The sequence below is a fragment of the Neofelis nebulosa genome, chromosome 17 (assembly GCF_028018385.1).
Source record: "Neofelis nebulosa isolate mNeoNeb1 chromosome 17, mNeoNeb1.pri, whole genome shotgun sequence".
Lineage (NCBI taxonomy): Eukaryota > Metazoa > Chordata > Mammalia > Carnivora > Felidae > Neofelis > Neofelis nebulosa.
In genome coordinates, this window is record NC_080798.1 from 26915714 (window position 1) to 26941773 (window position 26060).

Below are 26060 nucleotides of genomic sequence, written 5' to 3' on the forward strand. Positions count from 1 at the left end.
GAAGAGCTCAGGGTGCAGATGAGGAGGATTAATGTACAATGTCATCTAAAGTCACAGAGATGAGGAGCCTGCCTAAAACAAGACAAATGCCAAGATTTAAAGATTGAAGGGTTCCTTAAAGAGAGGCAGTGGCCCTTAGCCTGCAGCAGTTCTCAAACTTTATCGTGCCCACTAATCATCTAGGGATCTTATTAAAATGCAGGTTCTGATTCAGAATCAGAATTATGCCAAGGCTGGGCCTGAGACTCTAAATTTTTAACCGTAGGTGTGGCCAATTGCTGGCTGAGGCTAACATGAGTAGCAAAAGCCTAAAAGAACTGAGGAGGAAAGGGCAGTAACTCAGAAGTCAAGGGAAGGTACAGACTTAAGAAGAAGATCTATTGATACATGTACAAATATTGGAATAAATTATGCTTTATTATATACTTATAGGGAGCTTGTACTATTTCTGTAATCAGGAAAAAAAATAAAGGTAGCAAGCACACATGCTTAAACATTCAAGAACTCATGGAATATAGCACCCATGAACCTTTGTTACTTTATTTAAAATAAGCAATGAATCAAAATAAGCAATTTAGAAATGGTGATCTTTTAAAAGGATTAAAGTTAGTTAATGACTCCATTTAAACATGGAAATAAGCCCACCAACCACAGGCATTAGAATTACAAATTAGAATGCAAACAGTATAAACTTTGGCAAAGTGCAATTACATAAACAATAAAAAATCTACAGTGAGAAGTAGTAAAAATAATGGCACAGTCAACCATGTGGAATCTGCTGAGAGGTCAAATATGATCAGACCAAACAGGTGTTCGTGGATTGGCGATATGGAAGTTACTGGTGACCTCTGCAAAAGCAACCTTGGAAATAAGGTCGGTGTGTAAATCAGACCAAAAGAGACTGAACAGGATGCTGTGTAAATTTAAAAAGCATGGCTATAGAAAGAGGCAAGTTAAGAAGTAGCTGAAAGGTCCAGGGTAGTTGTCTGCTTGGGTTTTGTTTTTGTTTTTGTTTTGTTTTTCTTTTTTCTTTTTTTTGAAATGGGAGGGACCAGAATATAGTGAATACTGATATAGTGAATGATGAGTCCAGAAAAGAGGATAATCCCAAGAAATGGAACAATAAAGTTTTTGGTGACGAGGGATTCAAAACTCAAGACAAGACAGAGTGACTAGACTTCGTTAGAAGAAATACTTTCTCCATGGTAAGAACAGAGAAGATAGAAGATGTCTAGTTCAGGAAGTTGAAAGTTAAGAAAGTTTCAATCTGAGAGTTTCCATTTTCTCAGCAAGGTCTCTGCATCCTCTTTTAGTGGGAGCGTGGGGGAGGTCACAGTACAACCATGTCTTCACTGCAGAAAGTTCTGTCGGACACCTGGTTCTACATCCTAATTCTATTTTACTAGCAATTATCATATTTTCATTTTATATCAAACCTACAATTCATGAACATCAAGAATGAAAGTACTAACATCTTGCAAAACAAGGGAAGCCCGCTTTTAACAGGCTAATAGTAAAACTTCCCCTTTCCCACCTGCCAAGGTAAAGATTGTATGAAACTTCAAAACTGTGTCAAAACAATCATTTAAACCTAACTGCAACAATTCTGGTTTCATTTCTCACAATTATATCACAAAACAAATGCCCATCCTTGGGAATTAAGGACTGTGCTTGTGATGTGCACCAGGTGACACATGGAAGTTTTGAATCACTATCCTGTACATCTGAAATATAACACTGCATGTTAACTAACTGGAATTAAAATAAAAACTTAAAAAAAAAAAAAGGCAAATGCCTATCTTTTTTTCCCCCTGAATCCTTAATTATGGTTCATTTTTTGATACAGCCACCACACCTCACGAAAGTTTGCAGAAACCGCCTCAGGGCCTGGCAATCTGAAGCTCTTATAGAAACTGCACAAGTTTACCATTCTTGTCACACACCCATTTCCCCTAAGAACTATAAAAATTCTTAAATTCTGCTCACAGTCTTATGACATATAATGATGTAGATGAAAAATTTATGCCATTTTTCTTATTCCTTTGCAGGTAACATGTCCCCCGACAGGTGGCTCTGGTCTCTGAAAGAAATTATCACCAAAACATCTAAATATGTGCCATCAGCACTTGCTGAACAAAACACTAGGTGAGTCTTCAATTCAAATGCTCAAATCTTTCACCTTTGTGGACTTCTAATTATTCTTTAATCCTTTCCATCTACTCGGTTCTTTTCTGCACATAATTCTGATATTGACTCTCTCTGCTGGATCTATCTTCCAATCACATATTTTTTCCCCTCATAATTCCAATCTTTGTTTTTGGACTGCGTTCCAAAAGAACTCATTAAGTTCTAATTCATGAATTTGATTTTGCTAAAATTACCTTATGTCTTGGGTGCCTGGGTGGTTCAGTCAGTTAAGCATCTGACTTCATTCAGCTCAGGTCATGATTTCACAGTTAGTAGTTCGAGCCCCATATCGGGCTCTGTGCTGACAGCTGGGAACCTGGAGCCTGCTTTAGATTCTGTGTCTCCCTTTCTCTCTGTGTTCCTCCCCTGCTCACACTCTGTCTCTCTCAGAAAATAAACATTAATTTTTTAAATAAATAAATAAATAAATAAATAAATAAATAAATAAATAAATAACTTATGTCTTGATATGGTAAAGCATTTTTCAACAAGGGAACAGAGATTTTGATGGCAGGAATAGCTGTTTCCATGTCCTTTCCCTAAAGTTGGAATGGATACATAAATTTGGATTATACTGCTCTTGTACTTCCTTAACCCCTCTACAGAAGTTTTCATTTTTAATTTTCATGCCTCTCACTGGAGCTTGCCAGTCTCAGTGGAGCCCTAGGGTCAGCAAGCTAAATAAGGAAAAGTAGAGACTTTCCTCCATTTTCTTTCAAACAGCTGCCCCAAACATTTATTAAACACCTAGTATGTTCCAGGTATTGTCCTCAAAAGTTTACATACAACCGTGACTTAACCATTTCAATGAACTTCCAAATTCAGCATCTATCCCCTACCTCAAGAATAAGAAAATAAATTTACAAATTAAAGGTTTCAGATCATAGAATTAATTAGTAAATGATGGAAGTTGGAGCTTATCTGATCAGGGAAGATTTAGAAGGGATGGGGGAGGGAGACAAATGGCAATGTAGGGCAAGGCAAACAAACAAACCAGAAAATTTTAAACTTGGAAGAAATTTAACCAACTCTCAATTTCAGAAAAGAAGAATTATAAAGAAAGAACGTGTTTAATGTCAACGTAACTTAGGTCAATTTTCTAAGTTAGGCTGTATAATTTCCTCAATCCTTTTAAAGCAAATATGCTTTAGATATTTTATAATTCAACTTGAAAAATTAATCTTTAAGTCTAATAACATTCAATATAAAAATATATATACTTAAACTATCTTTTCCTTTGCCTCCCAATGCAAAAGGGATCCCTAATTAGCAAGGAGAGATCAAAAAAGAGAGATGAGGGGCACCCAGGTGGCTCAGGTCAGCTAAGCATCAAACTCTTGATTTGAGCCCAACATTGAGCTCTGCACTGACAGTCCAGACAGAGCATGATTGGGATTCTCTCTCTCCCCTCTCTCTGTTCCTCCCTTGCTTGTGCTCTCTCTCAAAATAAATTAAACTTGGAGGAGAAGGAGGAGGCAGGAGGTGGAGGAAAAGGAGAAGAGATGATACCTAGTCAAGTCCTGAACAAGTAACCAGTTAACTAAAGTCAGCTCCTTAAGGCACCTTTCCTGATCGATTTATCTAAAGGCCAAATGACCCTTCTCATTGTCTTCACAATATTTATTTCCATTTGAAATTCCAACTACTGGGTGCCTGGGTGGCTCAGTCAATTAAGCATCTGACTCTTGATTTCGACAGTTTGTGGGTTGGAGCCATGCTGAAAGCACGGGCCAACTTGGGGTTCTCTCTCCCCCTTTCTCTGCCCCTCCTCTGCCCACACGCACACATGTGTTCTCTCAAAATAAACTTTAAAACAGTGTGAAAAAAATGAAATTCTAACTACTTATTGTCTATTCTCTCCCCTCTTCCCTCCCAACTACACCATCAACTTTTTACTCACAACTGTAATTCTCAAGGTTTTTGGTATCAGGAACACTTTATATCAATGGTTGGCAAACTACAACTGCAAGCCAGTTGCCAGTTTTTGTAAGCAGTTTTACTGGACCATAGTCACACCCTTCATTTACATATTGCCAATAACTGCTTTAGAATGGAAAGCAATTAGCTGACCCTGTGACTTCTAAGCCCTTTAAGCCTACCTGGCCATTTAAAAAAAAAACTTAGTCTTCACTGCTTTTAAAAAATTATTACTTAGTACTTTCAGTACTTTTTAAAAATTATTAAGGCCCCCAAAAGAGCTTTTCGTCTATGTGGTTTATACGTATGATATTTACATATTTCTAATATATTATTAGAATATATTATTCTGCTATATAAGAAATTCAATCCAATAATTTTTTAAGTAGTTCTTTATTTTAATATCATTATAAAGTACATGTAAAAATCCATTACACGTTAAGTGTTTATGAAAAATATTTTCATAGGGAGAATGTCTATGTTTCACATTTTTGCACTTCTTAATGTCTGATGCAATAAAATGCAATTGGATATTCATTATCTGCTTCTGCATTTAATCTGTTAAGATGCCACATGCCATGTACCCTCTGGGAAACTCCACTGTACTCTCATGTCTCATTATTGTGAAAAAAAAGTTTTGACCCTGAAAGGACCTTGAGAACTCCCAGGATCCCTGAACCATTCATTTTTGGTTCAGAACTTCTGCACTGAGAAACTTCATGAGAATAGACCTTGTTTGTTTTGTTCACTCTCATGTCTCCAGCACCTAGGACAGTACCAAGCCGAGACTAGGTAATTTAAATATTTCTTGAAGGAATGACTAAATCAAGTAAAACAGCATGAAGGATTCCAAGAAGGAATACAACCAGAATTCACTTATCCCTGGTGTCCCTACAAGTAGAATGCATTTACTTAAATGAATTCACAAAGAGAATTCACACCTGAGATTAAAAATTCACTTTAAAATAAGTGTGATCTGTGCTGATCTTTGACAAAGGAGCAAAGGCAATGGAGAAAAGACAGATTTTTCAACAAATGATGCTAGAACAATTCAATATCCACACACCAAAATATGAATCTAGACACAGATCCCACACCCTTCACAAAAATTAGCTCAAAATGGATCACTGACCTAAATGTAAACTCCTAGAAAGGGAGAAAATCTAGATGACCTTGGGTTTAGCAAAGACTTTTCAAGAACACCAAACACATTAACTTGATTAAAATTAAAAATTTCTGCTCTGTAAAAGGCACTGTCAAGAGAATGAGAAAATATTTGTAAAAGATTTCTCTGATAAAGGACTGTTACCCAAAATACACAAAGAACTCTTGAAACTCAACAATAAAACTAACAACCCCAACTAAAAACGGGCCAAATACCTTAAGAGACACCTAACCAAAGATATACAGATGGCAAATGGGCATATGAAAGGTGCTCCACATCACTGGTCATCAGGGAAATGCAAATCAGAACAAGATGATACCACTACACATCTAGGAGAATAGCCAAAATGCAGAACACCAACACCGCCAAATGCTGGTGGGCATGTGGAGCAACAGGAACTCTCATTCACTGCTGGTGGAAATGCAACTATAAAAGGCACTTTGGAGGCTTCTTACAAAACTAAACATACTCTTACCATAAGATTCAGCAATCCTGTGGCTTACTATTTACCCAAAGGAGTTGACAGGGTGTTTATAGCAGCTTTATTCATAAATGCCAAAATTTGCAATCAACCAAGATGTTGTCCTCTGGTAGGTGAATGGATAAAGTGGTACAACCAGACGGTGAATATTATTTAGTGCTAAAAAGAACTGAGCTATCAAGCCATGAAAAGACATGGAAGAACCTTCAATGCATCCTACCAAGTGAAAGAAGCCAATCTGAAAAGGCTACATGCTGTATGATTCCAATTATACAACATTCTGGAAAAGGCAAAACTATGGAGACAGTAAAAAGATCAGCTTGGGGGAGGGATGAATGAGTGGGTGGAGCAGAGAGGATTTTTAGGGCAAAGAAACTGTTCTTCTGTACACTACAGTGGTGAATACACAGCACTCAGTATACATCTGTCAAAACTCCTAATACAGAACACCAAGACTGAACCATGGACTTTGGGTGATAATGATGTGCCAATGTAGGTAGATCATATTGTAACAAATATACCATTCTGGTGGTGGATGTTGATAATGGGGAAGGATATCACTGGGGCTGGGTGAATATGGGAAATCTCTGTACCTTCTATTCAGTTTTGCCACTGAATCTAAAACTGCCCTAAAGAAATAAAGCCTACTTTAAAAAAGAAACACTGTATGACATAATTTTATCATTATAAACAGAATCTAAAAAAGAAAAAAGAAATGGATGTACTTCCATACCACTTCTCTAACTTTTCAAAATGTTATGTTCATAACATCAGAGTTCCATAAACCCATCAATTCCTAGACAGTAACCTCAATTCTTAGTAATGCCCTAATGATAACATACCTCAAGAAGGTTGCCTATGTATAGTGAAAAGAACCATGACTTTGACCGGAATCAGAAGCTCAAACCTGAAATCCTACTTTAGCTTTTACTAATTATTTTGACATTGAGCAAAATTACAATATTCTGAGTCTCATATTTCTCATTTGTACAATGATAAAACCAACAACAACAGATTTTTGGACATTAACAGATTAAATACACCGTAATGTTTGATATACTGTTAACAATACAACCACTGGTAATGTTTATAGAGTCATACCATGAACCCTGCAATTAATCACTAAATAAAAAACACCTGGATTATACAGGATTTTGCTGGAAACTGTTGTTTCAAACTACTGTGTTCATTTTCATAACCTCAATTTGGGATGGTATCTGAAATCTGATAAAGATTACAGAGTTTGCTGTGAACAAAGCTGCATAAACTGGGCACCTATCAACTTTTCAGGCACTGTGTCAGCTTCATACACACCATTTTTTTAAGCTTCATAATGTAGGTTATAACTTCATATTGTAGATGAGGAAACTGAAGATCAAAAAAAATAAGAATAAGCACAGAACCACATTGTCTGCTTTGTCCCTAAGTCTCATTTCTTTCAAATAACCCTCAACTGGACAACCTCGTACTGGGACAGAATATTTAATTTAGCATCCAACACACCTTTTCAATATTTACAAAATTGGCCAAAAAATTAAAATTTCCCTAAGTTATTTAAACCTTTAGCCCTAACATGTAGTTGGTTTTGTAATTTTTTTGTATCAAAGTGGTAGAATCTGATAATCTGAGTTTGTCATTAACAATTAGACATTAAATCCAAGTATCGAGAAGTGAGGCAAGAGCACAAAAATATGAGTAAGCAGAAAGAGGGTCAAAAGAAGGTCCAACAGGCTTTCTCAACATTTTTATTTCATACCACATATTGCTAACAAAATTTTTCGTAACACACCTGAACTTATCAAAACTGTATCAGTCATGATTACAACACAATCACTACTGTAATACAACCAAACCTTACAGCATCCAGAAAAAACTGTCCAATATTCACTTAGTTGTGTCCAAGTTTGACTACAACTGTTGTTTACTACCATGATTATGTTTTATATTCTTTCAGGATGTAAAACTATCACACATTCCAATAGATGTTTCCTCTTTTGCTCTGTCTTGGCATTAAGCTATGTTAGCCAGTTCTACACCAGAACATACAACCCATTCAACTCCACATTCCACCTGAAAAATATGGTAGGGTAACCGCCCCCCCCACCCCCCACGCACACACACACTGGCCAAAAATTTTAAAGCAGATCAAAATTGGCAGTAATCTATAAAGAGTTGGTGATATTGAGCTAAACACAAAACTATACACTGCTTGGGAGACAGAAGATATTAAAGAAATGAGGCAAAATCATAATTACAGAGTCTTTTTTTTTTCAATATATGAAATTTATTGTCAAATTGGTTTCATACAACACCCAGTGCTCATCCCAAAAGGTGCCCTCCTCAATACCCATCACCCACCCTCTCCTCCCTCCCACCCCCCATCAACCCTCAGTTTGTTCTTAGTTTTTAAGAGTCTCTTATGCTTTGGCTCTCTCCCACTCTAACCTCTTTTTTTTTTTTTTTCCCCTTCCCCTCCTCCATGGGTTTCTGTTAAGTTTCTCAGGATCCACATAAGAGTGAAACCATATGGTATCTGTCTTTCTCTGTATGGCTTATTTCACTTAGCATAACACTCTCCAGTTCCATCCACGTTGCTACAAAGGGCCATATTTCGTTCTTTCTCATTGCCATGTAGTACTCCATTGTGTATATAAACCGCAATTTCTTTATCCATTCATCAGTTGATGGACATTTAGGCTCTTTCCATAATTTGGCTATTGTAGAGAGTGCTGCTATAAACATTGGGGTACAAGTGCCCCTATGCATCAGCACTCCTGTTTCCCTGTAATTACAGAGTCTTAACATGAGATATGATAGGTAGCTCTTTACTAGTAAAAGAGTAGAAAAACAATGGAATTTATGGGAAAGAAATGCCATATCAAAAAACTCATGGAGCCTTTTCAAATTAAATCATATTTCACTGAAATCGTTATAATTTGTTATCTTCATAAGCATTGTACTTGAAACTCCAACCAAATAATTTGTTATTTCAAATAAGGATATAATACATGAATTAACATACTCAAATTTTCCTCAAACTTAAAATAAAAAATAAAATAAATTTCCTCAAGGGGCGCCGGGTGGCTCAGTCAGTTAAGCGTCTGACTCTTGGTTCTGGCTCAGGACATGATATCACAGTTTGTGAGTTCAAGCCCCATATGGGGCTGGGCATTGACAGCAGGGAGCCTGCTTATGATCCTCTCCGTCTCTCTCTGCCCCTCCCCTCCTTTCTCTTTCTCTCAAAATAAACAAACTTAGAAAAAATTTCCTCAACCTAAGATTCTATTCTTGGAAGAGGGGGAGATCTACATTTCTCTACAAAAATTGAATGTTTTATTTTCCTGTTTTTAATAATCTAAAAAGCAGTAGTAGCACATTCCGAATCATCTGACTCCATATGGTAGCCAAATAATTGAATGCTCCCATTCACATTTATGGTCACGCTGGCTCCAAGTCAGTACTACGGTACTCTAATAATGACAGGCTAAAGACAAAAGCAGAAGGGGACCTCAAATGCAATGGATGCATTTGTGTGAAGCAAAGCCCAGTGGCATCATGGTTTTTCCCTGAAGCATTTATATGCTGGTAAGAAAATGCAAAACATGGTGACCACACCATGCAGGTCAATCTTGGTATGTTTAACTCAAAAAGAACCTACAGCATAACCACAGTCAATTCTATAAGCCATTTTGTTTCAAGATTTCAATTTAGCAGACAGGATCCAATGCTTTAGTAAAATGAGTATAATTTGAATTTCACTGGTTTTGCAGTTTTGTTTGTATTTAATTTGCAAGTTTTGATCTGTCACCAGCATCTGACAGAACTGATCAATCACTGGTTCCTGCCTGATAAACTCTGTTCACTGACCCTGCACACATAGTTTTCCTAGCTCACCAGCAACTCAGCTGCCTTTACTGATTCCTGCTCTTCTCCCCACTCTTCAAATTGGGAGTTGTCCATGGTCCAATGTTCCTGGCTTTGTTGATCTCATTCAGTCTTGCAGTTTTCAAATTCCACCAACATTCCTAGGATTTAAAAATGTGTATGCCCAGCCCAGACTAAAAAAGCAAACAAAAAACCCCTCCAGATTTCTCTTAAACCCAAGATTTGTACATCCAACTGCTTCCTAGATATCCCTGGGGGCAGGGGTGGGGAAAGTGCTGAACAGAACTGAACTCCCTATCTTCCAAACTATTCCACCCACCACCTTCCCCTCCCTTGATGACAATTCCATCCTTCCAGTTACCCGGTTCAAAAGCCTTAAAGTCATCCTTGATTCTTTTTTTCATGCTATATACCTAAAACCACCAGGGGGCACCTGGGTGGCTCAGTTAAGCATCTGACTTCAGCTGGTGTCATGATCTTGTGGTTTGTGAGTTTGAGCCCTGCATCAGGCTCCCTGCTGTCAGCAGAGTCTGCTTCAGATCCTCTGTCTCCCTCTCTCTCTGCCCCTCCCCCACTCAACTTCTTTCCCTCTCTTTTTCTCTCAAAATAAACTTAAAAAAATAAATAAATAAAATAAAACCACCAGGAAATTTTAGTGTATCTTCTTTAAAAATATATCCAGAATCCAGCCACTCCTCACCACCTCTACCACTACCATATCATATATTCCAAGTGACCATTATCACTCATCTGAATTACCACAATATCCTTCTAAACAGTCTCCCCACTCCCATCCTTGTCTCCCACATCCATCCCAGTATGTTCTAAGCATAGCAACCAGAAAAATCCTGTTAAAATTTATATCAGGTTATGTCACTCCTCTGCTCACTACCTTCCCCATTGGCAACCCTTATCCAAGTAACAGAAAAATCTTGAACAGCCTGTAAGGCCCTAAATAATATGATGATCACTCTTTGACTCCTTCTCCCACTTCTTTCGCCCTCACTCACTGCACTAGCCTCCTGGTTCCATAAAACTAAGCTGTTCCTTGGGGCCTCTGCTTTAACATACTTTCCTCCTAGATGTACATAATAACGGATTCTTTCACCTCCTTCTTATTTTTGCTTGTTTGCTATCTTCTCAATGAGGCCTACCTTGTCCCCTCTATTGCAAACAGTGATCAGCACTCTGCCCACTGACCCTCCACTATGCACTCCTAATCCTCACCCATTCCACCAGCCTCTTCCTCTTCTCTCCTTTTCCCTCCTCCCTTTCTACTCTATTTTTTTCCACAGAATGTATTACCCTCTATCAGGCTATACAATTGAATTATTATGCTCGTTGTAGTAGCCCCCCCCCCCCAACTCTGGAAGGTAGGAAGGTAGGGTCAGTGATGTATCTCAAAACACTTAAAACAGTGCCTAGCACAAAGACTCAAAAAATTATTTGTTGACTGAACAAATAAATCAGAAAGCAAAAGAACTTTGGACTTTGAGTAGTAACATCCAAAGCTGGATGCAATAGAACCATGTTTTTTAAAATCCTCAAAGAGAATGATTACTGTTCTAGAATTCTATGCACAACCAAATTATCCTAAAAGTGTTGAGGGCAGAATAATGATGCAAAGTTTCAAAACTGAACTTCCCCTGGAAATGTTCTCAGGAGGCTCCTGGAGGACAAGCCCTTCATAGATAAGGAATGAACCAAGAAAAAGGACAACATGGCTACAGTTAAGTAAGACTTAACGCAGAAGAAAGGTACAGGGAACACAGACAAAGACAACTTTACGTTAGCGGAAGAAGGCAACATGAGGCAGCAAGCAACCTGAACACTTAAGACAAGTAGTAAGGAATGTGGGGCGGTATTAGCAGTAAGCACAGAGAAAACAAAGAAAAAAGGACAAATATTAGTGACATATACAAATTCCAATTAAACGGTACAAGGAAAAAAGTCACAACAGCTTACTATATAGCTCAATTTGCGAATAACTTTCATAATAATAATGCAAATACAAAATTATGATGTCACTAAATTAAAGGAGTATGTAAATGGGAAGGTCTGTACATGTGACAGAGGCAGGAAGCCAAGTTAAATCTACAACAAGAACTGAATAGATAACGCCTAAAATTGAAATCTGGATTTAACAATAGAAGCATGTTAGGGGTACCTGGGTGGCTCTTAGCTCAGGTCATGATCTCACGGTTGGGGAGTTTGAGCCCCACATTGGGCTCTGTGCTGACAGCCTGGAGCCTGGAGCCTGCTTCAGATTCTGTGTCTCCCTCTCTCTCTCTGCCCCTCCCCCGCTCGCACTCTCTGTCTCTCTCAAAAATAAATTTAAAAAAAACTTAACAATAGAAGCATGTTAGAGACAAAGACGGTAAATACAAAAATAATCAGCTCATTAAAATAGTTGCCTCTGGCAAAGGACACCTGGAGAAAAGTACGGCCAGGGAATTTTTCTTAAAAAAAAAAAAAAAACCACAAACCTAAAGGTGCCTGGGTGGCTCAGTGGTTAAGCCTCTGGCGTCGGCTTAGGTCATGATTCGCTCTCTGAGTTCAAGTCCCACTCAGGCTCTGTGCTGTCAGCTCAGAGCCTGGAGCCTGCTTCAGATTCTGTGTCTCCCTGTCTCTCTGCCCCTTCCCTGCTCATGTCTCTCTCAAAAATAAACATTAAAAAAATAAATTAAAAAAAAAACCACAAAGCTAATGGAATATTTTATTTTGAATTATAGGTGCATGTAAAAGTCTAGAAAAAAGGAAAAAGAAGTTCAAAGACTTGATATAAGAAATGTCACAAATTGCATGTATTACTTAAGAAAGGACAGAAATTTATTTTCAAAGATTTGACTCCAAGTATTGGCAAAGATGTCGGGAAAGAGACTTAACTACACTGTTGGAAATGTCCACCGTGGAAGCTTCTAATAAGATCTGACAGCTTGTTTCAAAATGTAAGTGTATACTCTTCATCCAGAAATGTCTTCCAAGTCCCTCTTCTAATTTACATGTTGGCAAAGGTGTATGTATCTGGATGCCTATAGCAATCCTGTTTGTAACAGCAAATAAACTGAAAATTCAAGCCCTATCTTTTTTTTTTTTTTAATTTTTTTTTTCAACGTTTTTTATTTATTTTTGGGACAGAGAGAGACAGAGCATGAACAGGGGAGGGGCAGAGAGAGGGAGACACAGAATCGGAAACAGGCTCCAGGCTCCGAGCCATCAGCCCAGAGCCTGACGCGGGGCTCGAACTCACAGACCGCGAGATCGTGACCTGGCTGAAGTCGGACGCTTAACCGACTGCGCCACCCAGGCGCCCCTCAAGCCCTATCTTAAGAGAGTGACTAAAATATAGTCCACACAACAGAACACTATGCTGTCTTTTTTTTAAGAAGATGGACTCATCTAGTAATATAAGAATCAACCTGTTTAAATGAGTGGGTTAAAAAAAAAGCCACATAGCATAATCCTATTTATGTTACAAGAAGTAAATATATACACTTATAAGGCTGTTGTCTCTATGCATGTATTTTCCATGTAATGAGACAGAAAAGAAACTGGAGGGGCATCCAAACTGCAGAATGTGGTTTAAAGACTTAAAGTGAGGGAGGAGAGAAGACAGGCAAGTCAAGTTTAGAACCAGAAACCAGAGATCAGACATGGGACCACTGAACTATAGGTACACAAAATATCAAAAACTGCAGGGTACAGACTATAAGCACAAACATCATCATTTGGAATTACACAGTTCAAACATGTAGTTACTGACAAGTGGTAATCATTCAAGAAAATATCTACAAGGATTTACATCAGATCAAAGAAATTAACTTTAAAATATCTCCTGCTGACTTAAAAAAAGTGTAGCACACACAGACTAGAAACTATGCCAAAACGTCTAATACGGGATTATGAATGATCATAGGGAAGATTAGGGTTGCATTTCTGTATATATTCCTCAAATTAAAGCACATATATTATTTTGGTAATAAAAAGGGAAATTTTAGTGCATATTTTGTGTCCCCACACTTACCTGCTAAAGAAATTGCTGGTGACTTCATATATAAATTGAAACAATGAGAGGGGCACCTGGGTGGCTCAGTCAGTTAAGCACCCAACTCTTGATTTCAGCTCAGGTCACAATCTCACAGTTTCATGAGTTTGAGCCCTGGCTGGGCTCTGCGCTGGCAGCAAGGAGCCTGCTTGAGATTCTCTCTCTGCCTCTCTCTCTGCCCCTCGCCCACTCGCACTCCCTCTGTCTCTCTCAAAACAAATAAACTTAAAAAAATAAAGTTTAAGGGGCGCCTGGGTGGCGCAGTCGGTTAAGCGTCCGACTTCAGCCAGGTCACGATCTCGCGGTCCGTGAGTTCGAGCCCCGCGTCAGGCTCTGGGCTGATGGCTCAGAGCCTGGAGCCTGTTTCCGCTTCTGTGCCTCCCTCTCTCTCTGCCCCTCCCCCGTTCATGCTCTGTCTCTCTCTGTCCCAAAAATAAAAAAAATAAAAAACGTTGAAAAAAAACGTTGAAAAAAAAAAATTTAAAAAAAATTGAAACACTGAGAAACCAAGAGCTAATTTTGTCTACTTGCCTTGATGGCTTTTTTTCTTTGATTTCTTTCTTAAAATGACTCAAATATATGGGTACTAACAGGGAACAAATTTTTGAAACAGCCCATTCACATAAAAATCCACATATTTCAGGGGTGCCAGGTAAAGCATCCGACTTTGGATTTCGGCTCAGGTCATGATCTCACAGTTTGTGAGATCAAGCCACGGAGCTGGGCTCTGTGCTGACAGCTCAGACTCTCTCTCTCCCTCTCTTTCTGTCCCTCCCCTGCATGAGCACACACGTGCACACACTCTCTCTCAAAGTAAGTTTTTTTTTAAAAAATCCACATATTTCATATACATATATACATATTTTAGTTTATAGTTATAAAAATTTACCATTTTAAAATTATAAGACAAAATAACATGTTCGATCATCTCTCCTAACAAAGCCAAAAGAATACAGTCTGCAGAAATTAATTCACAACTATATAAACATCTGAAGCTGTCCCTGACAAAGGGTCCTTCACACACACACACACACACACACACACACAAAGCCTGAGCTTTAACCAAACTCAAAAGAGCAAAAGGTAAAACGCAAAGAAGAAAAAAGCAAGTTTTGAACAATGAGATTATTCAATTTATTTAAACCAACTACTAAAGCAATCTTTCCAAGGCAGATTGTTTGCAAAGAAGCCAATGTACATTAAATTTCACTGTATCAACCATCACTAGCTGCGCTTGTCAACATGACAATAATAAATAACTATAACAAGGACAGTATAATGCTTCCTATAAAATTCAAGACTGGCATTAAATTCCTCTAACTTTTTAAGAAAATACTTCTCACTGCCAATATCTACTTCAAAAATACAGATTAGTTGTCCAAAGGTTTTCCCTCCAACCTTCTCTTTCTAGTTCCTCCCATGTGCTCCCCACAACCTCTGTAATTAAAAACAAAACCCACAAATAAGTTCAATGCCACTGGGCAAGCTCAGACCTAATGAAAGGTCTTTGTCAATATCATTCTGCTCATTGTGGCTCAAGCTTAAAGAATAAATTGAACCAAAACAGACTATTTTATCTGTATTATTCAGCCTAGAGTCCCTGAAGATTTTAAAAAGTACTTTTTGGGGGGCACCTGGATTATGCATCTGACTTCAGCTCACGTCATGATGTCACGCTTTGTGAGTTCAAGCCCCGCATCAGGCTCTGTGCTGACAGCTCAAAGCCTGGAGCCTGCTTTGGATTCTGTGTCTCCCTCTCTCTCTGCCCCTCCTCTCCTCATACTCTATCTATCAAAAACAAATAAACATTAAGAAAAAAAAAAGGTACTTAAAAAAAGTAAAAGTAATTGGGACACATGAGAGCTGGTCCCAACAGGGTGCTCTCTTTGTGAAAATGCATCAAGCTATAGGTATAGTTTGAGCACTTTGCTTTATCTATTTATGCTATACTTCAACAAAAAAGTTTACATTTAGAAACCAAAATACTGGGGCACCTGGGTGGCTCAGTTGGTTAAGCACTGACTTCAGCTCAGGTCATGATCTCACAGTTCATGAGCGCAAGCCTCATATCAGGCTCTGTGCTGACAGCTCGGAGCCTGGAACCTGATTTGGATTCTGTGTCACCCTCTCTCTCTGCCCCTCCTCCGCTCATGCTGTCTGTCTCTCTCTCAAAAAAATAAACATTTAAAAAAATTTAAAAAGAAACAAAAATACTATTGCTCTAGATAGTCTCCTAGAATCTACTGAAACAGCATCAGGCATTCTCACTAGCTAACAGATCACAGCATCTCTCCTCTCTTTTCCTCTGCTCAGTTTCTCAATATGTCTTTCTCTATTACACCTTTAACCTACCACCATCTGGTATTCACTAACTACAAATACTCTCAACTGATGGCTTCACCCATGTTTCCTTCAGAAAATACCAGAGAAGCCATCAAATATTGATTTACCACCTCCTTCTCTCACATTAGAATAAAGTGACCCTGCACTTGGGTCTGTCCTCTCACCTACTCAAGACTTCACACCCTATTATCCCTTCACCTACTCAGACTTCACACCCCTTCTATTATCCCTTCCTCTTACATCAATTCCTCCCTCTTTTGCTACCAGACCATCCCCCTAACACCTAAACATGCTCTAATATTTCCCATCTGGCTTCTGTAAGACCACATCCCCCTGATATCCCTTCCACCGCACCGAATCATTCTAGATGTCTCATAGAGAACCTCAAATCCAACGTATCACAACTTTGAATTTTATTGCTATCCTTCTGTCCCATCCCCTCCTTTAGTCTTTCCCATATTGGTAAACAGCACCATGTTCCACACAGCAGCTCAAGCCAGAAACCACCTAATTCTTTCCTTCCCTCACCTCTCACATCTAATCCATCAACAAATCCTGTTAATTCTGTCTCCCAAATATATCTCAAATCCATCCACTTCTCTTCATCTTCACTGCCATCACCTTAATCCAGGTCATAAAGAAAGGGTCTGTCTGACCAATCAATTCTCCAAACAACAGCTAAAGCTATCTTAAAAGTTAGAAGTGAATTATACTACTCCTTTACTTAAATCCTTCTGATGGCTTCCCAGTACCCCTAAAATAAAACTCACATTCCTTGCTTTGACTCTGCAGGATCTGATCCCTGGCCATCTCTCCCCATCATCTGTTTGCTCCAGGAACACTCTTTTCCCTCAACTTCTAGAACAGTAAGTACATGCTCATTCCAGCATCTGGGCCTTTACCTCTGCTTCTCCTTCATTCTGAGAGGTTCTCCCTTCCCTCCTTCAAAGAGCTAGCTTGTATCATAGCTTAAATGTCACCACTTTTGACAGCAGGTGTCCCTCCTACCGCCATTATTTTTTACTTCAGCACTTTTAACTCCTTTATAGTACAGATGGACCCCAACTTACAATGGTTTCCCTTATGATTTTTCACTTTATGATGGTGGAAAAGCGATATATTATACTTTGAATTTTGAATTGTGATCTTTTCCCAGGCTATCAATGTGCAGTATGATACCCTCTCATGATGCTAAGCAGCAGCAGCAAGCCATAGCACCCAGTCAGCAGGCAATTGGGAGGATAAACAATCAATACACCTATAACTACTGTTTTTCACTTTCAGTACAGTACTCAATAAACTACATGAAATATTCAACACCTTATTATAAAATAAGCTTTGTGTTAGATGATTTTGCCCAACAGCAGGCTAATGTAAGTGTTCTCAGCATGTTCAAGGTAGGCTAGGCTAAACTATGATGTTCAGTAGATTAGCTGTATTAAATGTGTTTTCAACTTAAGAACAATTTCAATTTGCAAAGAGTTTATCAGGACATAACCCCATAGTAAGTGGAGGAAGATCTTTACATATCACAATCTGTAATTCTGTTTATTCCCTCACTAGAATGTAAATGGTAATATTTAGAGAAATTAAGTAACTTACTCAAAAACTTTTTTTTTTTTAATTATTTAAGCACTTTCTATGGATAGGCAATGTGCTTTTAAGGTACAAAAGTAGGCAGTGTCCCTGCTCTCATGGAGGTTAGAGTCACAAACACAACTAGTAAGTGACAGAGTCAAGAGACATATCCAGGTCTGATTCTTCAGAGCCCTATCTCCTTAACCCTTCAACTATACTGCCACTCTAGTACTAGGATATCTGGGATGGGGGAAGCAGCAATGTGCTTAATTGGCTGTTCACATGCTAATGAAAACTAAGGCTTGGAGAGTTTAAATCATCTGTCCAAAGCTGCACAGGTAGACATTCGAGAGATTAAGTACAATCATCAGCTAAGGCACAGAGCTTTAAAGTACAGAAAGCGTTCAAGAAACAAAAAGAATCCAGCTTGACCAGGTAGGGCAAGAGGAAATGTTGGAGGATATGGCTCTAGCACATTTTAAGAACAGTGTGAGGTATTAGTTTATCAGTCATTCGATAAATATTTACTGAGCACCAACTACATGTCAGAAACAATGCTAAACTCTAGACAAACAAGGGTGATGAAGACCAAGTCCTCACAGAGATTACAGTCTATTGGGGAGCAAAGTAGTACAGAACACTTACAGTTCAGAGGGATACTTGTTAAGAGTGGAGCAAAGCAGAGAGTGCTATGGGAACACAAAGAAAGGACACCCAACTCAGGGTGGGAAGTCCAGGAACAGTGTCTCAGCTAAGTGATGTCTAGGCTGAGATTACACACTTTAGCAGGGAGAGAGTATATAATTGCAAATGGCGGGGAAGTACCCAGAGCAAACTCAGGAAAGGCTGTGTACTATCATCCATCAAGGAATTTTGGACTTTATACTGAAGTTCTTGTAAGTCACCTACATTAGAAAGCTCTCTTAAACTACAATAGGAAGAACTGAAGGGAAGAGGCAAAGACCAAATGCAGACAGACCACGTGGAAGGTAGAAGACTTGAATGCAAATGTGAAAATGAGTGAGAGAAGCAATGCCATATTTGAGATAACCAGATGGCAGAAAAGTCAGGACCTTAAGACTAACCGAATATAGGGGGTAAGAGCCTTGGACAGTTGGAAATAATAAAGGTTTTACTTTTCGACATGTAAATTTTAAGTATACCTTGGTACATAAAAGTGGAAAATGACCTGAAGGGAAAGACACTGTCAAGAGAATAGGAAGAAAAACCACAGATTAGGAGAAAATATTTGTAAAAGATTTCTCTGATAAAGGACTGTTACCCAAAATACACAAAGAACTCTTGAAACTCAACAATAAAACTAACAACCCCAACTAAAAACGGGCCAAATACCTTAAGAGACACCTAACCAAAGATATACAGATGGCAAATGGGCATATGAAAGGTGCTCCACATCACTGGTCATCAGGGAAATGCAAATCAGAACAAGATGATACCACTACACATCTAGGAGAATAGCCAAAATGCAGAACACCAACACCGCCAAATGCTGGTGGGCATGTGGAGCAACAGGAACTCTCATTCACTGCTGGTGGAAATGCAACTATAAAAGGCACTTTGGAGGCTTCTTACAAAACTAAACATACTCTTACCATAAGATTCAGCAATCCTGTGGCTTACTATTTACCCAAAGGAGTTGACAGGGTGTTTATAGCAGCTTTATTCATAAATGCCAAAATTTGCAATCAACCAAGATGTTGTCCTCTGGTAGGTGAATGGATAAAGTGGTACAACCAGACGGTGAATATTATTTAGTGCTAAAAAGAACTGAGCTATCAAGCCATGAAAAGACATGGAAGAACCTTCAATGCATCCTACCAAGTGAAAGAAGCCAATCTGAAAAGGCTACATGCTGTATGATTCCAATTATACAACATTCTGGAAAAGGCAAAACTATGGAGACAGTAAAAAGATCAGCTTGGGGGAGGGATGAATGAGTGGGTGGAGCAGAGAGGATTTTTAGGGCAAAGAAACTGTTCTTCTGTACACTACAGTGGTGAATACACAGCACTCAGTATACATCTGTCAAAACTCCTAATACAGAACACCAAGACTGAACCATGGACTTTGGGTGATAATGATGTGCCAATGTAGGTAGATCATATTGTAACAAATATACCATTCTGGTGGTGGATGTTGATAATGGGGAAGGATATCACTGGGGCTGGGTGAATATGGGAAATCTCTGTACCTTCTATTCAATTTTGCTCTGAACGCAAAACTGCTCTAAAAAAAATTCATTAAAAAAAATTACCTGCAGGCAAGAGGATAATACATGGGTTATCAGCATTATAGATAGGAGTAGGTCAGGAAACAAATAAGTATTGAGTGTTAGGCACTGAGGAGATAGGAATACAAAACACAATTTTGCCCTTATGCATCAGGTGCTCTAATAACTATAGCCACAGCCATGGAAAACCAAATAATTTAAAGGTCATTAGAAAAAACACTATTTAAAAGAAATGATTAAGGATCATACTATTATAAAGTGAAAAAATTAACTCCAGTTGGTTTTGGGGGGAAGAAGGGGGGCAGGGTGGGATGGGAAGTCTTAGGCTTTCATATATTGATTTTATTTGTAAGGTGGTGTATATCAAAAATATTCAGAATTTACACATTTACAACATGTGTACAGAAATTCCATAATCATAACCAAAAGTCCGTAACATCTCTTTAAGCAAAAAAAGAAAAACCTCCAATCTTTTGGAAACTGAATAAATCAAAGCTTTAAAACACAATTTAAGGGGTCACTTTGCAGGGTTATGTAAGACTTGTTTTCAGAACACCGTATATACTGAAAATAAAATCCTAGTCTTCACATTATGTCACTGCTGTCTTGGCTAAATATTTCCTTTGTAATACCAATTAACTTTAGCCTAATTATAATATAATTACAGAAATTAAAGAATATTGCTCTACATCAGGTTTGTAAGAGCTTCCCAAAGCTCAGAAAGAACAAAGTGAATTAAGTTTGCTTCTGAATTTGTAGTTTGTGTACTACTTATCCTGAAAAGTTCAACATCTATTAATTATACTGTACTTCAGTTTGAAATATTAATAAATGTTACTAAATTATGCTGAAAAGATCCCAACAGGGAGCACCTGAACCAATTCTATAATATATCTAAGAAAAGATTTTGGCAAAACTTTAGGGTTGACACTTAACCATTCCAAATCACAAGTTTCTGTAATTTCCAGAATGAAAAATTACACAATTTGTATAATCCACTTTAAGTCTCAAAATGTACTTATCATAAAGTTCTCCCAACAGCTACCAATATCCTCTCCTCCACAATTTGAACCAATATTTCCCTGATAAAATTACCAGACCATTACATTTTTAAAAAAATTTTTTTAAATCTTTATTTATTTTTGAGAGAGACAGAGAGTGAGTAGGGGAGGGGCAGAGAGAGAGGGAGACACTGAATCTGAAGCAGGCTGAGCTGTCGGCACAGATCCCGACACGGGGCTGGAACTCATGAACCTTGAGATCATGACCTGAGCCGAAGTCGGACACTTAACTGACTGAGCCACCCAGGCGCCCCCAGACCATTACATTTATAACTATACTACCCTTTGCTCTTCCCTTATGTCTAAAAGGGGTGGTAACACCATAGACACCTATCATTCAAAAGGATTCATTATTCCACTCTTCCAAGTTAGTTAACACAAGTCCCTGGAAGTGAACTGATCCATAAATGTGAAAGTGCTAAAAGGAAACCTCACTTAAGCACTTTGTTTTTTTTTTTATAATTCCAGACCACACAAGACCTATCCAAATTCCTTACTATATAAATTTCCAAATGCCACTATCTCAGAGTGCCTGTCAATTTACTATCTAAACCTCTTTTCATTTTGTGCAACTAAAAAAATGCAGTAAAATAAAAACCAAAGCACTAACAACGTACAACGTGAGCTCACATACTTTGGTCTGTGTACTTCCAACATATCCATCATGCCAAAATGAACTCATTAATTATTAAAGAACAAGAGCCCAAGCAGCAAACATTTATTAACCACTAACCCCACTGCTCTAAGCCCTTCACCTATTATCATCTCATCAACTCTCCCAACAATCCTACTGGACGTACGTACTGTCATTACACCCATTTTGCAGATAAGGAAAATCAAGCACAGAGAGGTTAAGCATCTTGCCCAAGGTCACAAACGGGTGGGACAGGATGGAACCAAAGCTGGCAGTACGACTTCCGAGTCTGTGCTCCCAACATTCAACTGCTTTAAAGAGTTAACAATTTACCCTTGACAGCCGCTTATCTGGAAATGGTAAATGTTCAACTGCTAGAACAGGCAGTCTGATCGCTGCCCTATATCCAGACTCACGGCTTCTGTGACTTTGACAAATCAGCTACACAATCTTATTTTCTGAACACACAAACTGGGACTTCTCTGGATGTCAGAGCAAACAAATTCTGAATCTTTCCAGGAATGGAGAAAAGAAAAACCTACGCAACACTGTGGCCCAGGTTTCCCACATTCCTAAGTTATAATCTCAGAGACTCAAGAAAGGCCCCCAAACTACCCGAAAAATGAAGCCTAGGAAAACCAAGGTTTACAATAAAAACTAGGGTTTCCCTGGCAAGCCGTTCACGCGATCTCCTCTCTAAAGACATAAACAAGGGAGGAGGCTGCATTCTTCCCACCGCACAATGAAGGCTCAGGCCGGGAGCGGGAGCAAGAACGCAGCGCCATTGGGGACGACCGCTCCCGGGGTCGCGGGCAGGCAGAGGAGGCCAAGGACGGCCAAGTCGCCCCGGCCGGCCCCCGGGCCCAGAGAGGCACGGGGAGGGGCCGGAGCGAAGGGCCGGCCACTGCCCGCACTCAGCTGACCTCCGCCATGTTGGCCGCACACCCCGGGACCCTTGACAACAAAGGCCGGCACCGGGGCGCGGGGAGCGCCCGGCGCCTCCCCCCGCCAGGCCCGCCTCCCGGGAGCAGGGGGGCCGGGCCGGGCGGCCAGGAGGCCCTTCCCCGCCCTCGCCCGACCGCGCGGGGCCGACCCCCACCGCGGGCCTGCCGGGCCCGGGGCGCCGGGGGCGGGGGCGAGCCGGCTCGCGACGGCGGGCTGGGCCGAACAGGGGAGGGGAGGGGCGGGGGGCGGCGCTCGGCCGAGCGACCGGGCTCTGGCCGAGACAAAGGCGCCCGGCGCCAGGGGCTACCCGCGCCCCCGCCCGAGTGGCGCGACCCGGCCCCGCCGCCCTTCCCGCCCGCCGCCATTACCGGGCCTGGGCGTCCTCCTCCCGGAGAGCCCCTCGCGGCCGGCTCCTCCCTCCAGGCCGGGCCCCACTTACCTGTGGGCGGAGAGCGCGCCTCGGACCCCGGTCCTGGCTCAAACGCGCTCCGTCGCCGCCGCGAACTCCCGCCACCGCGGGCAGTGCCACCGCCTCTTCCCCGTGCCGGCACCGACGGGACACCCTGGGCCGCCGCCGCCGCTCGAGAGCGCGCCCCGCAACGGCTGTCCCGGCTCCCCCCTGGCCGCCGCCGCCGCCGTCGTTTCGCGCGTCCTCGAGCCCGCCGCGCGCCCCCGCTAAATACCACACACTGCGGCGGCCGCCATGAGGAGGCGCGGCCCCGCGCGCCGGCAGCCCGGAGGGGGCGGGGCTTCCCGCGGGCGCGCAGGCGCAGAGGCACTCGTCCGGCCGGCGGCGAGCTGCGTGGGCATCGTGGTGCGGGTCTCCGAGGGTGGCGGTTGTCGCTCTGGCTGCTCGGTTACCGTTGCTGCTACTAACAGCTCGCGCCCAACAAACGCGGGCACGTCACGCTCTCGCCCGCAACCGTCTCCGCCCGGAGGAAGCTAGCGCTTGCCTGCCGCGTGGTCGAGCGTCCCCCGCGGGGCTTTGTTTCGCGCGCGGCCCAAGGGGTAGTCCCGCACCCTCGCCCCTATTTACCGCCCCTCTTGTCGGGTTTGCTGGTTTCACGCAGTGCCTCCACCGACCCTTCCCAACTCCACTCTTTGCCAAAGGAAAAGAAGCCGGCTGCGGCGCCCACCGACCGGGACCCCACCCCTAAACAAGAAGTCCAAGCCCCTCCCTTTGGTTTGAGCAGCTCTTCAGCAAAACCCGGATGAGTTTCAAAGGCTTATTTTAGCTGAAAAGTGGGTAGTGTGGAAAGCACGCCTTTCCCCATGTGTCTGCTCATCTGGAAGTCCCACTCATGGGACTGCATTTCTTTTTAAATAAAAAATGAAAAGTCATTAACAGTTTTTTGATGGGTACAATGCATATATCTGAGCAAACGCCAGTGTCTGAGACATTTACAAACTGGGTTTCCACGTAAGATGCTCCATAAAAATACTGTTCTATACGAAAACTAAGAAGGTACTTTTTACATGGGGTATTAGAAAATATCCAGGGAGTAGTCTCCCCATTATCTCCAAACTCCTCACCAATAGGAAAGCTTTGGGAATGGTAAGTTTTTATGCAATCACTTTACTGAGAACAAACTGAAAGTTTCAGATCGAAAGCCAAAGACACAGTTATTTTAGGTACTGATGCAAGCTGCTAATTTCTGGCATCCCTCAACAAATTTGTAGACTGTTGTGTGTTGATACCTCTACTTCTGTTTTCAACCTAATACTTATGGCTGCTCTCTTTCTATGGAACCATTATCACATCCAGTGTTTCTTGAGGTTGGGAAAGTAAAAGACCGCATGTTCTTAGCTGCAAGCTATAATACTAACATACTTCTGTTATGCTTGTCCCCAAAGCCCAAAAGTCAGATGAAGAACTCTGGTTGAGTTATGTGCAGTTATTGATATGTTATATCATTCATTTATTCAACAATAAGTATTTACATAGTGATTCTAATATGTTCTGTCATACACTGTGCTTGGACATGCATGGAGCTTACCTACTCAGGAAGACATTAACTCATTTATTCTTCAATCATTCATTCCATCAATGACATGCAGTGGAATAGTTCTGAGAATAGAGACACTAGCCCTGCATTCATGGAGTGCATACAATCTAATGAGGTACACAAATATTAATCTCACAAATATATCACTAGGACTGTGGAAAATGTTACAAAAGAAATAAAAAGGTATCTGATGCCAAGAAGATACATAACAGGCCAGATAGATAATATAGGATAGGTGATTGAGTTAGAACAGAAGTTTTAGAAGGAATTAACCACATTGTGGGGTAATTGGAAGACTTGAAAAGGAGAAAAGCATTTCAGCAGAAAGCCTTGCATGCTAAGAAGCCTGCCCAGTTGCAGGAACTGAAAAACAATCTCCACTGTGGGGTTTTTTTTCCTTGAGGGATGGAGAAGGGACTGAGAGGGCACAAGTCATGGGTATGTGGTATAGACAATGCTGAAGTCAATGAGATCAGGACAGATCTTGGCTTTGTGGGCCAAGGTATCCAAATTATGTAATAGACAATACTTCTCAGACTGGTGAGGCCAAGAAAGGATTTACTGAGGGATAAAGTTGGAACTGGGCTTTGGCTAAAGGGTAAGAGTTGTCCAGAGGAAGATGGAAAAGGCCTTCCAAGCTAGGGTAACATATGGGAAGCCATAATCACAAAAAAGAATGGTATGTCCAGAACTGAACATGATAGGGATGTAGGGCTCAACTAAGGAGATTGGCCAAAAGAGTGAAGGCTGACCAGGGAGAACACATCTGTCTAAGAAAGAAATGAAGGCCTGAACCAAAAGATGGCAAAGAACATGTTCAGGAGGGTGTTCAAGAGACAGTTGGATCTGGAGTGAAATCAGTTGGATTTAGGGGAGGATAGGATGTGAGGAAGAGCCAAGAGCCAAGGTGTCATTTCTTACTGGGATTAGGTTCTAAATTCCACCCATAAAGAAAAATATATGTAATCAAAATAACCCTTAAAAATCCTTTCAATTGCCCATAAATTAGCCTACATTGTCTGTTAATACAATCCCATACCAGATATGTACGTATAGAAGCCCAACATTACTTCTACAAAATATAATTTTACATTATTTAAACTGCAGTTTCCTCTCACATTTTTTTGGAGGTGGGGAGTTATTATAAGGTCAACAGAGTTCAGTTTCACTGCAGCTTGGAGGCAAGTTTTTCATTTTCACAGGTGATGTGTTGGGAATAGTCACGTGGCTTCATACTGGTTTGTAAAGGATGCAAGCAGTCACTTTCTGGCCCTAAGGGGGAGGAGAAACACTGGGGAATTGCTCCTCAGGACCTCTTGGCCTGTGCTAACAGTGCAATGGGCATTAACCAAAGAAAAGTTGCCAATATGAAACTTGCCAAAGTTCCAAACACCCGGCTTTGCCAAAATCAAATTTTGGCCCCCTTATGTCCCTGACCAGTCTCCTATCCAACAGCATTTTGTCCATCTGAAAATAGCAGTCTCACCTGGCCCACTGCTGACAGGAGGGAAGTCACCTTATTAGCTGGTGGACTCTTTTAAGCCACAGGGGTTCCCAGGACA

At 40.7% G+C, this 26060-nt stretch overlaps 1 protein-coding gene across 1 annotated transcript in view; it reads right to left on the reverse strand.

Annotated features, from left to right (window-relative positions):
- SIAH1 (siah E3 ubiquitin protein ligase 1) overlaps positions 1-23065 on the reverse strand; it is a 31736-nt gene extending 8671 nt beyond the window's left edge. The window contains exon 1 of the mRNA XM_058706809.1: positions 22932-23065. The gene's annotated coding sequence lies outside the window, so the exon portion shown is untranslated. The remainder of the gene's footprint in view (positions 1-22931) is intronic.
- Between the last annotated feature and the right edge of the window lie 2995 nt (positions 23066-26060).